At 46.1% G+C, this 15,219-nt stretch overlaps 1 protein-coding gene across 1 annotated transcript in view; it reads left to right on the forward strand.

The window, feature by feature from the left end:
* LOC146686653 (latent-transforming growth factor beta-binding protein 2-like) overlaps positions 1–15,219 on the forward strand; it is a 94,041-nt gene that overhangs the window by 23,327 nt on the left and 55,495 nt on the right. The gene's annotated exons all lie outside the window — the stretch shown is intronic.

A 15,219-nucleotide genomic window follows, 5' to 3' on the forward strand; every position in this document is an offset into this window, starting at 1 on the left:
AGACCAGTAAATTAAAGCCAACACTTCAGTTGATTTTTGATTGTCATCCATCGTTTTCCACTTACCCAATGCAGGGCCTATCCAGCAGCCATAAGGCAGGAAGCAGAGTGCACTCTGCATAGGTCTAATACAGAGAGAAAGACAACCATTCGCTCTCACATTCACACCAATTTAGATAAACCAAACTCCACCAAATTCATGTAGCTGGACTGCGTGCGGAAGCAGGAATAGTCAGAGAGAACCTACAAACATGACACGGAAAGCCCAAATGGTTGGAGGTAAACCCAGGACCTCTTTGCTGTGAGGCAACAGTGCTAATCCACCAAACCACTGCTCCACATAGCGTAGCAGGAGTTTTATTCTTTCATTTTAGATTGTGGTGGCACACAGATAATTTGACTGTTACAGTGAACCCTAAAACATCTTGTTCATAGACAGACAATGTAAAGCAAATTGAACAAAGTGATCACACTGATTATATTGAATGATTGCAGCCACAATGCTAATAGTAATTTAATCAAATTTATTATCATTGTTAGAATAAGTATAAAACATATAATACAATCAATCTGATTAATAATCACTATGATGTGCTCAAAATGTACAACATAAAGTCGTTCAGTATTGTCAGATTCAGTCTTTTCACAAAAAATGATTCAGTGCAGTCAGGTAGGAAATATAACTTTGGGTTTAAATGCCACTAATATTGGAAGTAGTGGATAAAACGAAATTGGATCATTGTGTCATCAACACTGGTTCTTTGTTTGAATTTCCTCACAAGTAATTCACTTGAATTACTACAAGAAAAAGAAAAACGCCCAGTGTTCTGGTCACACGTACAGGTTCTCTGCTTATATCGGCCCCACCATTTTCCTAGTGACTAATAGGGCTGGCGGTTATGTGGCTTGTTGACTCAAGGCTTTGTACATAGCCACACAGCCATTTCTCAGAGGAAACTGTGGTTGTAGTGGCAGTTTTCCATGTTAATCATGGATCACTGGTTGCTTTCACTCCCACTCCAGACAAACCACACCACCAGCGCTGCTGGGACTTGTCAAAATCCCCTAGGTGTACTCTGCACCTGCGCTGAATTATTGTTTTGCTGTTATCGCCAGTTTTCTTAGGAGCAATGATCACAATGCTTGCCGAGGAATTTCAGGTATCAGACGCAAGAGAGACAAAGAGCTTAAATGCAGAAAGGCAGGAGTGGATATTCGCTCAGGAAGCCTCTGTTAATACAACTGAGTTGAGAGGATAATAAATTAAGAGCAGCCCAAATCCCACATTAGCTTTACATCACATGTTGCACTTGAAACTTATAACTTTGATCAGATAAGTGTTTTCTTATGACTGAAACATATATCCAAGGCTCAGCCTGGGAAAGTTTTCTGACTGTATCACCTGGCAGTCTGCTTTGCTACTCAAAGAAGAACTGTATAGAATCATCCTCTTTTTTTGGCTGCTCCCAAAAACAAGGAGAGCTACACAGGAAGTATGGTTAAAGTATAGTAAAGGGGTAAAAGTTAATTCCAGCAGGTTGTGTGTGCTGCTCTCCTCTGAATAGGGCTCTCTTCTAAACCAGGCATATGACTGCATGTCTAGAGGACTGATTTGTCTCCCGGCATGGGAGTGAAATTGTGTGGAGTCAGGTTCACCGGCTTTCTGCTTGTTTATACAGTATTTTGTGCTGATGTTGCAAACTTGACATGTACCCTGAAGCTCAATCCCTGGTGAGCTTTTTTTTTTTAAATTTGTGAATGGCCCAGGGCTTTCTGGAGTATGGCTTAAGGTCATCTGTTGTGGTTTTACAGGACTTGATGTGGTATTGGAGGATGCAGGGGGTCCCTTTGCTTTTGCATTAATATGCCAGAGTAGAGCTATGGAGGCTACACTGTCCTTAAGTGAACCCTCCACATGATAGAAAAGGCGTGTTAAATTCGTCTCAGCGTGAAATAGTAAAGATTGATCAGCTATTTTCCATTACACTTATTACTATGCACATCTAAATGTATTCTAGATTGCTGTATGTGAGCAATTTTAACACACAACAATACTAACCGAGCCAGGCCAGGAAGAGTTGGTGTTTTTTTTTTCCTACAATCACAGAGCCAAACGAGTCCCATGAGTGTTTGGCTTCCTGCTAGGCCAGAGGGAACAAAGGACCATAGAGAACTCAGCAGTCAGCATGGGACAGATATGTCTTTCTCTCCCCCGTCCCACCTCTCCTAAAGCCCCATCTGAAACACTCTCTCTGAGTCGCCGTGCCAGCGGGCTCTGCGTCCGTGGCCAAATCCACCTCATCAAGCTGGCCTGTGCAGATGCAGCTGTCGGACGGACAAATACTGTACAGCAATTATACAAAGAAAGAAGCACGCCTGTCCCGGAATGCTCTCCGGCCTCTACCTCCGGCACTGAGGCAGATGGAGATAGCATCAATCAGACACATCTCCCAGATATGGGGCATGGTGTTGAAAGCATGAATTAGCAGTATGGCTATGCATGGGACCAGTTAATCCATTCAGATGTCAGGATGTAGGGTTCCTGTGGGTTCCACTGGGGGATGAAGTAGACCTCCAAAAGTTTAAAACTATACAAAAGTAGACCTCCAAAAGCGGGACTTGTTCATGTCTACATTTCTGCCCTGTGGTCCCTGTAAAATTTCTTTTCAAACCAGCATTATATTCCAATTCAAAAATTTGCTTAATCACTCTTCTAAATGGAAACCCTTTTTGGCTTATCGTGAAAGCAGTCTGACATATGACTCTGACCAGCATATATAGCCTCAGTCAGCAGTTGGTAATGGCTCTTCCTGCTGACCTGTCTTGCGGCATTTTTACTAAGTTAATGATCAGAGCAACTACAATAAACGGGAGAATATTAAATGGCTTCTCAGCTCACCAGGCCTGCAGGCATTTTGGTTCTGGCCCCTGAACCACAGCAACCACACTGATTTTCTTTCATCCAGACTCACTGCTTCCTGGATTTGAAAACCCTGCTTTTTAAATGCTGAGGCGAAAACTTGGCACATTGGCACGGCTACTGCCTGCCCCCTCCCACCCCCCGGAGATAAAAAAAGGGAGCTGATTATTTCACAGGTGCTGGCCTGCGCTGCGTTTGAGCAGACGGCAGGAGTCATGTGTTTTGATCATGTAATGTCGGCAAACCTCAGTGAGGTCAGATTTACAGAAAATCTATTTTCATGCAGACGCTGGGGGAAGTTATACCTATAAAATTAAGTGGAACTTCATCTCTTCATTTGTCTGCGCGGCACTTCGGCTGATCCAAATAACAGTCTTTGCTCAGTCAATTTCTCAAGACCCTTTTCTGCTTTCCATGGTGCACCAGGCCCAGTTGTTGCACTAATATAAGACTCTTCCCCTGGGGGAGAATAAAAAGCTTTCTGAATCAATCCAGCCCCACTGCAACTCATTTCACCCAGGCTCTGGCTGCTACTAGTGGGATTCCTGGAAGGCCGTGACAGAGAGAACATGATTTAATCCAGCCTCCGTGGCTGGTGCGATAAGCCCTTAGACACACCCATATTTTCACAAGGGGGAATATTCTGCCAGGACCCACAATTATCCAAGTCATAATGACTAGAGATGTTATCAAAGAAAGACTGGGCCTTAATTGCTCACTGATGTTTGGCCTTATGCGGCCACGTATACGAGAAAAACCTGTTTTAGTAGAGAGGAGCTTATCGTTAAAGCAATGCACATGTTCCAGTGACTAGGTGTTTCCTTTTATTCATACTTTATATTATGGGACAGATGTTGGACCACTGGCACTTCTGGCACATTTAAATTGAATTTCAAAGGTGCACTCAGTTAAAATTTGTTCATTTTCATATACAGTGGAAAGAGAAAAAGTCACGAATATTGGAAAAATTCTTTATTTTTTCTTGCCACAACTTAAATGAATAGACCGTTATCACTCTCTTGCCTGTGCAGCACATTTAAGCTTGGTCGAGGAGGAGATGAGGCATATTTTGTGACCCGTTAAGATATTTGCTTCAATCTAAGACTCAGATATCAGCATGATTATCCTGCAAAAGATGCTGCGACAAACGCCAAGACTCTGGAGGTCAAAACATTTACTACCAGACATTAAACATTCACAAAAAGCTGTAATTTAGGGTAAGACTTTAATGTGACAGAGGCTGGTGTTGAGTTATTTTTGAAGTTTCACTGAGCACAAACTTTACCACTATGCCATTGCATGACCTTGTTGCTATGAGGAAGGACACAACAACAATAAAATGAAAGTGTCCTTGGGGTTGGATATTATATTTATTGGTGCATGTTTAGGATCAGACCTCAGGGTTTTATTGAAAGAAACACACAGGGACCTCGGTGGCGAATGATGAATGGATGAGAGTGTTCTCCATAAAGTCTGAGGAATGAGATGTGTGACCGCAGTGGGGTTTTGGCCACCGGTGGTGCAGATGGTTTGGTGCGTTGACTGGGTTGGTAAGAAAGAATAAATTCTGTTTCAGACTTCTTTCACCTCCTAAAATACACCAAGGCTGTTAAGTCAGACCAAAGTCTCCTAACCAAGCATCTCCCCCATTTTCCTGGGGGGCGGGGGAGATCGAATATGGCAAAACAAGGCTATGATTTCAAAGCAAAAACCAAAATAGACTCAAAATATCCAATGAGTAATTAATTTCTTATCAAATATCAGATACAAACAGCTCAGATTTAGCTAAATCAAATTCTGAAGCAAACAAGTCATAGTTGGCAACGAGACTCTTAGCCATCCTTCAAGTATCATTACTGCTAATCTGGAATATTTTCTATTTTCCTTGCTACATTGTGGTTGGAGTCTTGGACCATCACACAGATTCACAACACTACTGGGATTTGAATAGCAAAACACGAACAAGAGTCAAGTGTGTATGTTCTTGAATAACACCTCCTGGGACTAGTTTCAACAGTGTGCACTCTCCCTCCTTGTCTGCAGGCTTTAGTCTGTGTAATGCGGAGCACCATCTGCTGTAGAGATTTTGCTGAAAAATGTCCTTGCTGACGTTCTCAATTGTAAAATATTGTACACAAAGATGGATGATTTCTGTCTGTTTCAAAGATGTTCTCGGTTTAATGTTTTTTTTGTTTGTTTGTTAGCTGCGTGGCTAATTCTTTCCGAGTTCAGATCTCGTAACCGTTACTTTGCCGCATAGTAGGAACCTTTGGAAAGCTTTGGAAAATGGCCAGCATACTTTGTTATACCCCAAACTTTTTGTACCCCCTCGCAAAGTGCGCCGTACAGTTCACAGTGCTCCCTCTTTGACTGCGAAAGTGCACGTCTGTCGTGAATACGCTCATAAATCTTCTCTTTTCTTTGTTGCCAACAACAGTGTTTGCAGTGGTTGAGTAGTACAAGGTTTTCATTGTTTCAGCTGCTGTTTGCACATTTTTTCCCAGTTTTGTGCTCCCCCCCCCTTCAGTTTGAGCGATGATATGCATATCCAAACATAACTTTTTGAGCCGAACAACAGCGTTTAGCGCTTCCTCTGAATGAAATGGATGTGAGTAAACTTTGATTTACACTTGGTCTTTGATGACCGTCATTTATTTCCCCATTTAACAAGTAGGCTTCAAATTGCCCTAATTATGCTCAGCTCTTATGTAATAAGGGTTCTTTTGGCTGATGTTCCATGTTGGAAAGAGGTAAATGGAGCTATTTAACTTTTTGTTTAAATAAGAAGAATAATGACTCGATTTTCCTCAGCGCTATTGAGTGACTCTTGTTGATTGGTTTTAAACCTGCTGATGGATTCAGAGGTTTGCCACTCATCGCTCCAGAGGTTATGTCCTACTCCACAGAAAGAAAACTAAAACTGGACCAAGTGACAAGGCTGAGAGCCACTGTGACCCAGACTGGGATGCTCGTGCCAGACACTTCTGCCTACTGTCAGACTGTCTTGTTTTGACAGTCTCGTCAAAGCCAAATGGCTCCATCTAACAAGCAGACAAGCTCTTCGTATCAGCCTATTTTCTGCATTAGCTACTAGAAGTCAACAACCCAAGCCATTACATGTGGCTACAGACTTTGGTATTCTCAAACAAATCAAAATGAAAAATGTGCTATACCAGGTTGGACATGTGCTGAGCTTCAAGTGGTGAGCAAGCTAGTGAAAAACCATTTAATATCACACAGTCCTGACCTTTCCAACTTATTCAGCATCCTGAGGCCAGAAAAAACGGTTTCTGCCTGAAATACGTTAAACTGACAAGTGTGCTTTATATAGCAAGGAGATTTATAGAGACAGTGGGTAATGAAAGCGCCTCAGAGACAGAACTGTTAGTGAATGAATCAGCTGTGGCCCATACATTACTGCGCTGTGCTTCACATAAACACTTATCCGGCGTCGTCATGCAGTGTGGGCTACGGAGACAGTTTAAGGTGTAAACAGTTCTTGAAAATCTGGGTCACTGCATGCATGTGTGTGTGAGCGAGTGCTCGGGGTGAGCAGGATCATTAGATAAATCTTGAATTTCTGTCGGAGCAAAAGGCTAGACACCGGGCAACTTACAGAAACAACAGTCACCACTGGGATGGTTGGAAGCGGTGCTTTTCGAGCAACTGCTGTTGGAGTTTCGTGGTGCTTAAACAAATCCAGATAGCTGACTTTATCCACATTTATCCTCGCCCTTCCACAGATCACAGTCTTAACATGAAAATTCATGCTACACCTGCTATTTTGTTTGGAAGCGTCACTGAGTTGGAGGATCTGTAGTCCTTTTGACTGTCCTCCAGTTCTTGATATTGGCTTGTTTTCACAGTGCTTAACTGTGTACTGTTTGTGCTCCAAAAATGCCTCCTCTCCAACTCATTTGAGCCTGACGAGGCTGGAACAGGCATTCACGCCGGCTGTCATGCCTTTGTGAGAGCTAATGTTCACATATTGTAATGCTAAATGAGTTCAAAGATACAGTATGTCGCAAGCTGAGTGCCAAATAATACTTTTTGCAGTGTTTTGGAAGTGTTGCAGTGTTGATTCATGTAGAGCTTATATTCTTGGCCCCGAATGTGATTTGTAATTTCTTCAGATGTGATGAGGTTTAGCTTTAAATGTTTTCCATGCATGTGAAATGAATGATAATGAGTGATAGTGGACACTGACAGTTACTTCATGTCTTAGTTGGAGGCTTCCTTTGCTGTCAGATACGAGCTGATGCTTTGATCAAGTGTTTGGATCAAGATTTATCAGAATTCGTTCTCTCTCTGTGAATATAATTACCGAGCACATGTTCTGAACATGAATTATTTCATTTCATGGGCTTAACTCAGACAAACTTTGCACTATATGGTAGTGTCCAAGCACAGAGCATCTATAACTATAAAATGGATATAACCTCATTTTACTTTATGATTTCAGAAGCTTGCACTACTTTGGGCCTTGCTAGTGAAATCATAAATTACATTATGTGTGCTTATTTTGGAGAGTGATATCTGATGACTACCAATTTTACGTCTGCATGTGAAGTGCTGCAATTGTGCTTTAGGGAGATGGCGGGGTCTTTCTCATGCTATAAAAGCGTCTCACCAGAAAGTCAGATTTAATATCTGGTATACCGGCATGTACATTTTACTGATGCTTTAGCATACGCCCACCCACTGCCTGCTTCTAAAGCTTGCATTGGATTTGAGAATGGTATTTCCAGTCTTGGTGTCAGTTCATATTTACTGTTTTTGTTAAAAGGTTCTGATTATTCAGAAAGGGAAGTAGATGTCCCTGCAACCTTTCAGTATTTAAATAACATGAAGCAGTACTAGTCAAATTTCTGGAGATCTGAGTAAGTTCTTATCTGTCTTTTGGTGTCAGCTCTTGGGTTTCTACGCTTCATTATTAGTACCTGCTTGGGCTCCTTTTGCCTGCTTTAAATCTTCAAACAAGGTGCCGGAGTATCCCTCAGAGATTTTGGTCCATATTGACATGATATCATCACACAGTTGCTGCACATCCACATTATTACTCTCCTGTTCCTCAGGCTCAACACAGCAGGATAGATTCATACTTTTATGTTGTTTTCACTCATTTCTGATTGTAACATCCTAATCTTACTGTAGAAATTTAGACTCATCTGACCAGGCAATATTGTTCCACTTTTCTGCTGCCAAATTTTAGCGAACCCACGTGAATCTTAAACTAAGTTTCCTGTCTTTAGCTGCCTTAGTCAAAAGTTCAACTTTTTGTGCATTCAGAGATGCGCTTTTGCATAGCTTTGGCATTTGAGTTACTGTTGCCTTCTGACCATTCTGCTTTGACCTCTGTGATCAATAAGGTCTTTTAAACCAGAGAACTGCTGCTCACAAGATTCTCCCTTTCTCACCACAAACCCATGAGATGGATGTGTAGAAACCCCCAGTAAATCAGTAGTTTCTGAAATACTCAGAACAGCCTATCTGGCACCAACAGCTATCCCATTTAGAAGCAACAAAGCCACTTAAATCCCCTACTCGGTTTGAACTTAAGGCAGGTCGTCTTGACTATGTTTACTTGCCTAAATGCATCGAGTCACTGCCATGTGATTGGCTGATTAGTAATTGTCCTTGACAGTTGAAAGGTTGTACCTAATAAAGTGACCAGGCAAGTGAATGTGTTTCCTCTTTACCAACCTATATTACATGCTAGCATTGTCTGTTCTGATTGGTGCTTGGTGAGAGCTTTTTGGATTTCATAAATGCTAAGTAGCTTTGTTGAACTGAAAAGTGTCAGATGATACCAGCTGCTGAAAGACTGAGAACTACGCAGCTATTATTTTTTTTTCCCATTCATTTTTATTTGCCTTATTTCAGAATTTGTACCATGTGCTCAGCAGCTCTGTTATTGCTGACTTAAGTGATTTAATTAAAACTGTATGGCCATTGCTTGATACCCCAAACATTACTTCCATCTGTCTGTACAGCCCATGTCCCATGTAAACTTCGAAATTGCTTTCAAGTCACCCAGAACAAGGGAGGGGAACGATTCCGCTTTAAGCCACAGAGGCCTTGACGTCAGAGTGAGGTTGTGCTTGCCCCGTGTGCTCCCTGATCTGCAGGCAGAGAGGGTAAACATGAGCTCACACTGGGAGGAAACCACTTTGCCATTGAACATACGAGAGGTAGACAGAGCAACATCTGGCTAGGCCTAGGAAGTGAGGCAGGATGCTTGCAGGTCAGGTGTCACTGTTAGTGATGGAAAAACCCAATCACATTTGAGCATGGAAGCGTAATGGTCTTTTGCCACCTCCTGTCCACCGTTATTACCTTGGCAGTAGCACCTCTTGTTTCCCTGTGTCACATCCTTTCTCCAAAATCTGCCCATATCTACGACAGCTGGGACATGGTGTGTCTGTGTTTGCTTTTGTGTGGACAAATATGCATTTTTGTGCGTGTGCGCACATGTTTATTTGCTTGATTATTGTTGTGAGTGTGTGTGGGGGTTAACAGAGCTGATTTGTGATGTGTGGTTTAAAAAAACACAGTTTTGTACAAGTGTTTATTTGATCTATCCAGCATAGCTCACCTTTGTCCTTCACTGCCTGTCTGTCAGGGCAGATCAGTGGGATCCAGATGTTTTTTTTTGTTTGTTTTTTTGTTTTTTTGCAGGGCTGAATCCCGGCATTCCAAAATCAGTCTTAGTGTCACGGTCCTGGGTCTCCTGACCCAGCGTTTTTAGTTCTTTGTGATTTTTGTATTATTGTACTTGTGTGTGATTTATTCTATGGCTTCTAGTTTTGATCCCTTGCCCTTCATGTCTCTCTGTGTCCCCTCTGTTCTGTGTAATTGTGTGTCTTTGCATGTTTGAGTTTCTTGTTTTCTGTCACTCTGCATTGTGCATTATGTTCTCATGGTTGGTTTTTTGTTACTCTCTCTAGTCTAGTCTCTTGTGTTCCCAGCTGAGTATTTCCCTGTGTATTTTGGTTCTTAGACCTCTGCCTTATGGTTTATGTCTCTGTATTTCTTAGTTGCTGTCTCCACTGTGTCAAGTTCGCGTCTCTGTGTGATACTTCCTGTTTTACTTTGATGGTCCGTGTCTCATGTGAATGCGTCCTGCTTTGCTTGTCTCGTCAGTCCTGATTTCTCCCAGCTGTGCCCTCCTTCTGTGTCTCATTCCCCTCGTTACTTCCCAGTGTATTTAAACCCTGTGTTTCTCTGAGTCAGTGTCGCGTCGTCCCTCATGCTGTGTGTGGATCTCCCTGTGTCTCCCTGTGAGTTCTTAGTTTATGGTTTCCCAGTTTAGTCTAGTTTTGTATGTTTGTTCTACCAGCAAATAAAGCTGTGTTTTGAGTTCACCTCCCCGAGTCTGTGAGTCCTGCATTTTGGGTCCAACTCCTGCCTGCCGCACAGCGATTCATGACAGTACGACGCGACCAGACATGGACCCAGCAGGCTCCTCCCGGGAAAGCGATTTGGCCCGCATCTTCAGCCTGTGGGAGCGAGTTTCCCATGCCTCGGACATTAAAGCAATGTCCATTGGGATAAACGCCATCGAGGCAATTCTCAAGGGGAATCCCCATCTTCGCGAGCTCTCAGGATTTTCGGGCCTACTGTCCAATCTGCAGAAAGCCAAGGAGACAGTACAAGCTCGCGAGCTCGTCATACCGCAACAGCGACCGCCACAATCGGGAAACGTTTCCACGCCGCTGCCACTGGACTCCTCTCCATCCACCCTCCACTCTGACTGTCACTCACCCGCTGCTTTTCTCGCAGCAATGTGGTCGGAGGATGAGGAGCCGGCCGTGATCTCTCCGTCGTTGCCAGTTTCCTCCATCACCACACCTCCGGCTTCCCGAAGAAAACGGCATTCACGCCGCCGACACCCACCGCCACAGCCAGACCCCGAGACGTCTGAGTTGCCAGCTGTGGTGAGTGGAAGGGACAATCAAGGGTTTCCTGACTTTGGGACTGTTTATTCCGGGGCTGTGTTTTTTCACTTAGCTGCCCAGCCAGAAGCGCTAGCTCCATCTCCTGTGTCCCCGCTAGCACAGCCATTAACTCCACCACACGCTCCATTTTCACCTCTACCATCGCTTCAGTCATCAGTTCGGTCTGCCACTCAGTCGCCCTTAGTTCCGTCATCCACACTACCACCTGTTTCCCTTCCACCACCACCATCACTACACCCAGCCATTCAGGCTGCTACTCAGTCAGACATTCAACCCATAGCCCTGCCGTTAATATGCTCTATAGCTGAGCCACTAGCCGCCCGACCCGCAGCCACTTCAGCCACTCCTCCACCCGTCACACCTCCACTACAACCATCACTGCAATCCCCAGTGCAGTCTCCAGTGTCCCCAGTGCAGTCTCCAGTGTCCCCAGTGCAGCATCCCTTAGCACAGTCATCCACTCAATCACCAGCTCCACTTTCCCCTCAACTATCACTACCACCTCTAGCTCAGTCTCCTGTGCACTCACCTCTGGTTCATTCTCCTGTGAAGTCATCAACTCCCCTGCCTACTCCGCTCTCACCACCTCCGTTACAACAGACATCAGTTCAGTCCCCTGTGCCAGTGCAGACGCCCTCAGTTCAGTCTCCCGTGCAGTTATCTACTTCACCACCATCAGTAGCTCAGCTCCCACTCTCACCCGTGTCGCCAGTAGCTCAGCTCCCACTCTCACCCGTGTCGCCAGTAGCTCAGCTCCCACTCTCACCCGTGTCGCCAGTAGCTCAGCTCCCACTCTCACCCGTGTCGCCAGTAGCTCAGCTCCCACTCTCACCCGTGTCGCCAGTAGCTCAGCTCCCACTCTCACCCGTGTCTCCAGTAGCTCAGTTAGCTGCCCAGCAGCCTCTCTCTGCTCAGTTTCCTGTGTCGCCAGTTTTGCTCATTCACTCCATGCAGAGAGGTAACTTGATTTCTACTCAGGGTACTTTTCATGGTTTAGCCGCCGTTGGCACAGTTGGCCACTCCAGGGCTTCCCCAGAGGCTAGGTCTCAGTCCCCAGCTGATTCTGGACCCCTGAAGTTTAAGCAGCCCCCTAAGAACTGCACCATGTTCGCATTGCCTGGGCAGAGTCAGTGCTCAGTGCAGCGCCAGTTGTCCTCATGTCTGCCAGAGGACTTCATGCCTGTTGGCTTTGTTTTAGCCTCCGCTGGAGGGTCCGAGGGGCCCGTTCAGCCGCCCGTCTCCGCTGGAGGGTCCGAGGGGCCCGTTCAGCCTCACGCCTCGTCAGCTGGAGGGTCCGAGGGGCCCGTTCAGCCTCCTGTCTCCGCTGGAGGGTCCGAGGGGCCCGTCCAGCCTCCTGTCTCCGCTGGAGGGTCCGAGGGGCCCGTCCAGCCTCCTGTCGCCGCTGGAGGGTCCGAGGGGCCCGTCCAGCCTCACGCCTCGTCAGCTGGAGGGTCAGAGGGGCCCGTTCAGCCTCACGCCGCATCAGCTGGAGGGCCCGAGGAGCCTGTCCAGCCGCCACCTGCGACCGCCTCGTCGTCGCCTGGTCCGGCTGCATCTGCCTGTGCTTCTGCTACGCCTGGGCCAGCCTCTGCCTGTGCTTCTGCTACGCCTGGGCCGGCCTCTGCCTGTGCTTCTGCTACGCCTGGGCCGGCCTCTGCCTGTGCTTCTGCTACGCCTGGGCCGGCCTCTGCCTGTGCTTCTGCTACGCCTGGGCCGGCCTCTGCCTGTGCTTCTGCTACGCCTGGGCCGGCCTCTGCCTGTGCTTCTGCTACGCCTGGGCCGGCCTCTGCCTGTGCTTCTGCTACGCCTGGTCCGGCCTCAGCCTCTGCGGCTCCGCCTGGTCCGGCCTCCGAGTCTTCGTCCTCGTCTGGTCCGGCCTCAGCCTGTGCTTCGCCTGGTCCGGCCCCCGCATCGCCACCGTCTGGTCCTGCCTCGTCTGGTCCTGCCTCGTCTGGTCCTGTGCCCACCAGGCCATGGCCAGCACGCCTGAGACTGGAGGGCCGCCGCTGCCTTCCGCGCGGTCGGCCCCCTGAACTGCTCCGTTGTCTCCTTCGCCGCCGCCGCTGCCTTCCGCGCGGTCGGCCTCCTGAACTGTTTCCACGTCGCCGCCGTTGCCTTGCGCACGGCCGGCCTCCTGAACTGTTTCCACGTCGCCGCCGTTGCCTTGCGCACGGCCGGCCTCCTGAACTGGTTCCACGTCTCCGCCGTTGCCTTCCGCATGGTCGGCCCCCTGAACTGCTCTGTGTTTGGGTTGTTTTCTTGGGCTCCGGTGTTTGCTGTGCTCTTCTTTTGTTTTCTGTTCCGAGCCCTCCGTCCTGGGCCCCCGCCGCCCGCCCTGGGTTGTTTTCTGTTTGGTTTTGTTTTTCTGTGTTTGGGCTGTCTGGAGCCAGCCCTTGGGGGGGGGGGGGGGGTACTGTCACGGTCCTGGGTCTCCTGACCCAGCGTTTTTAGTTCTTTGTGATTTTTGTATTATTGTACTTGTGTGTGATTTATTCTATGGCTTCTAGTTTTGATCCCTTGCCCTTCATGTCTCTCTGTGTCCCCTCTGTTCTGTGTAATTGTGTGTCTTTGCATGTTTGAGTTTCTTGTTTTCTGTCACTCTGCATTGTGCATTATGTTCTCATGGTTGGTTTTTTGTTACTCTCTCTAGTCTAGTCTCTTGTGTTCCCAGCTGAGTATTTCCCTGTGTATTTTGGTTCTTAGACCTCTGCCTTATGGTTTATGTCTCTGTATTTCTTAGTTGCTGTCTCCACTGTGTCAAGTTCGCGTCTCTGTGTGATACTTCCTGTTTTACTTTGATGGTCCGTGTCTCATGTGAATGCGTCCTGCTTTGCTTGTCTCGTCAGTCCTGATTTCTCCCAGCTGTGCCCTCCTTCTGTGTCTCATTCCCCTCGTTACTTCCCAGTGTATTTAAACCCTGTGTTTCTCTGAGTCAGTGTCGCGTCGTCCCTCATGCTGTGTGGATCTCCCTGTGAGTTCTTAGTTTATGGTTTCCCAGTTTAGTCTAGTTTTGTATGTTTGTTCTACCAGCAAATAAAGCTGTGTTTTGAGTTCACCTCCCCGAGTCTGAGTCCTGCATTTTGGGTCCAACTCCTGCCTGCCGCACAGCGATTCATGACACTTAGACCCAGGTAGGCTTGTCTGCCTGTCTGTCTGAGAGGCACGCGCCTCCTCCAGGTCACTCACATGAGCTCAACTTCCAGGTCGTGCAACACTGGCTCAGTAATTGACCCAAATGAAATGCTCACTGGGGAAAAAACTTGGCCCCTTGCAGCCCTGGTCGAGCTTTGTTCGTCGACCCCAGTTTTAATACTTCCTCCAGTTCAACGCAACACTCAGGATGTTGCTCTCTGGTTGGCCACAGTCAGACAAAACAAGGAGTTCATAATCTAGTCATGCAGACACAATGTGTGATGGAAAGATCTGATGTGTTTAATCACACACTTTTCTAAGACGAGCCACACACAGACTCTCTTTGGCTGCCTAATATTTTGTTGGCCAATCTATTCCTGTGAAATGGCTTTAAGATGTCTGCAGTGTGCTGTCATATGTACACTGATACAATGGTGGGTGGTCATTTTAACCATGTTCAAAGATTCAAAGAAGAAGGTCCGCTTGTGTGAGCCAAAAGTTCGACCTTCAGACTGCCGTTACTGTTTTCTTCTCTTGGATTCGTGCAGGAGAGGACCAAACAGAGATCTCTGCATACGATTATTCGACACGTTTTTTGTGGGTGACAGAGACTTTTGTTCTCGTACAACATTTGACTGAAAGACTAAGTCCACTAATAAGCAGGTAATGAGCGTAATATTTACAGAGAATAGATGTCCAACTGATTTGAGAAGCTGACAAAACAAGAAACTGAGTTTTGTTTAAAAGATTTAAAGTTTGTTTTTGGAACCTCAAAACCGGGAAGTTGAGGATGTGGTGCTCACAAGCACATGAGTCTGTTTGCAGAACCCGACAACCAATCAGAAGTAAGTTTGCTTACTGAGAGGATGGCCTGAAAGATATGGGAGCTAAAATAACTTGTTTCTGATGGTGATAAAACTGAGGGATTGCATACAAATAAATAATAGCTGTTCTAGTGGAGATCCAGAATAACAGTATGGCGCTGAGAATACAGTGTTAGGCCCACTGTTATTTTATTTTAGCATTGTAGTGCTTAAAGAATGATTCAGTAAAATCAGTTCCATTAAACTTCAATGTTTTATTCTATAAAATTGATTAAGTATGATTAAGTAATCTATGAGCTAGATGCCATGTTTGTCTCTTAGGAGTCCTACTTTCTGTTGCACACACTGAGCACACTTACACTCATGGTGACGCGTATAAGATGCTC

Source organism: Copadichromis virginalis, linkage group LG19, assembly GCF_057382275.1.
Source record: "Copadichromis virginalis isolate Kocher_CV1m ecotype Utaka linkage group LG19, C_Virginalis_male_GT1.1, whole genome shotgun sequence".
Taxonomy (NCBI): Eukaryota; Metazoa; Chordata; class Actinopteri; order Cichliformes; family Cichlidae; genus Copadichromis; species Copadichromis virginalis.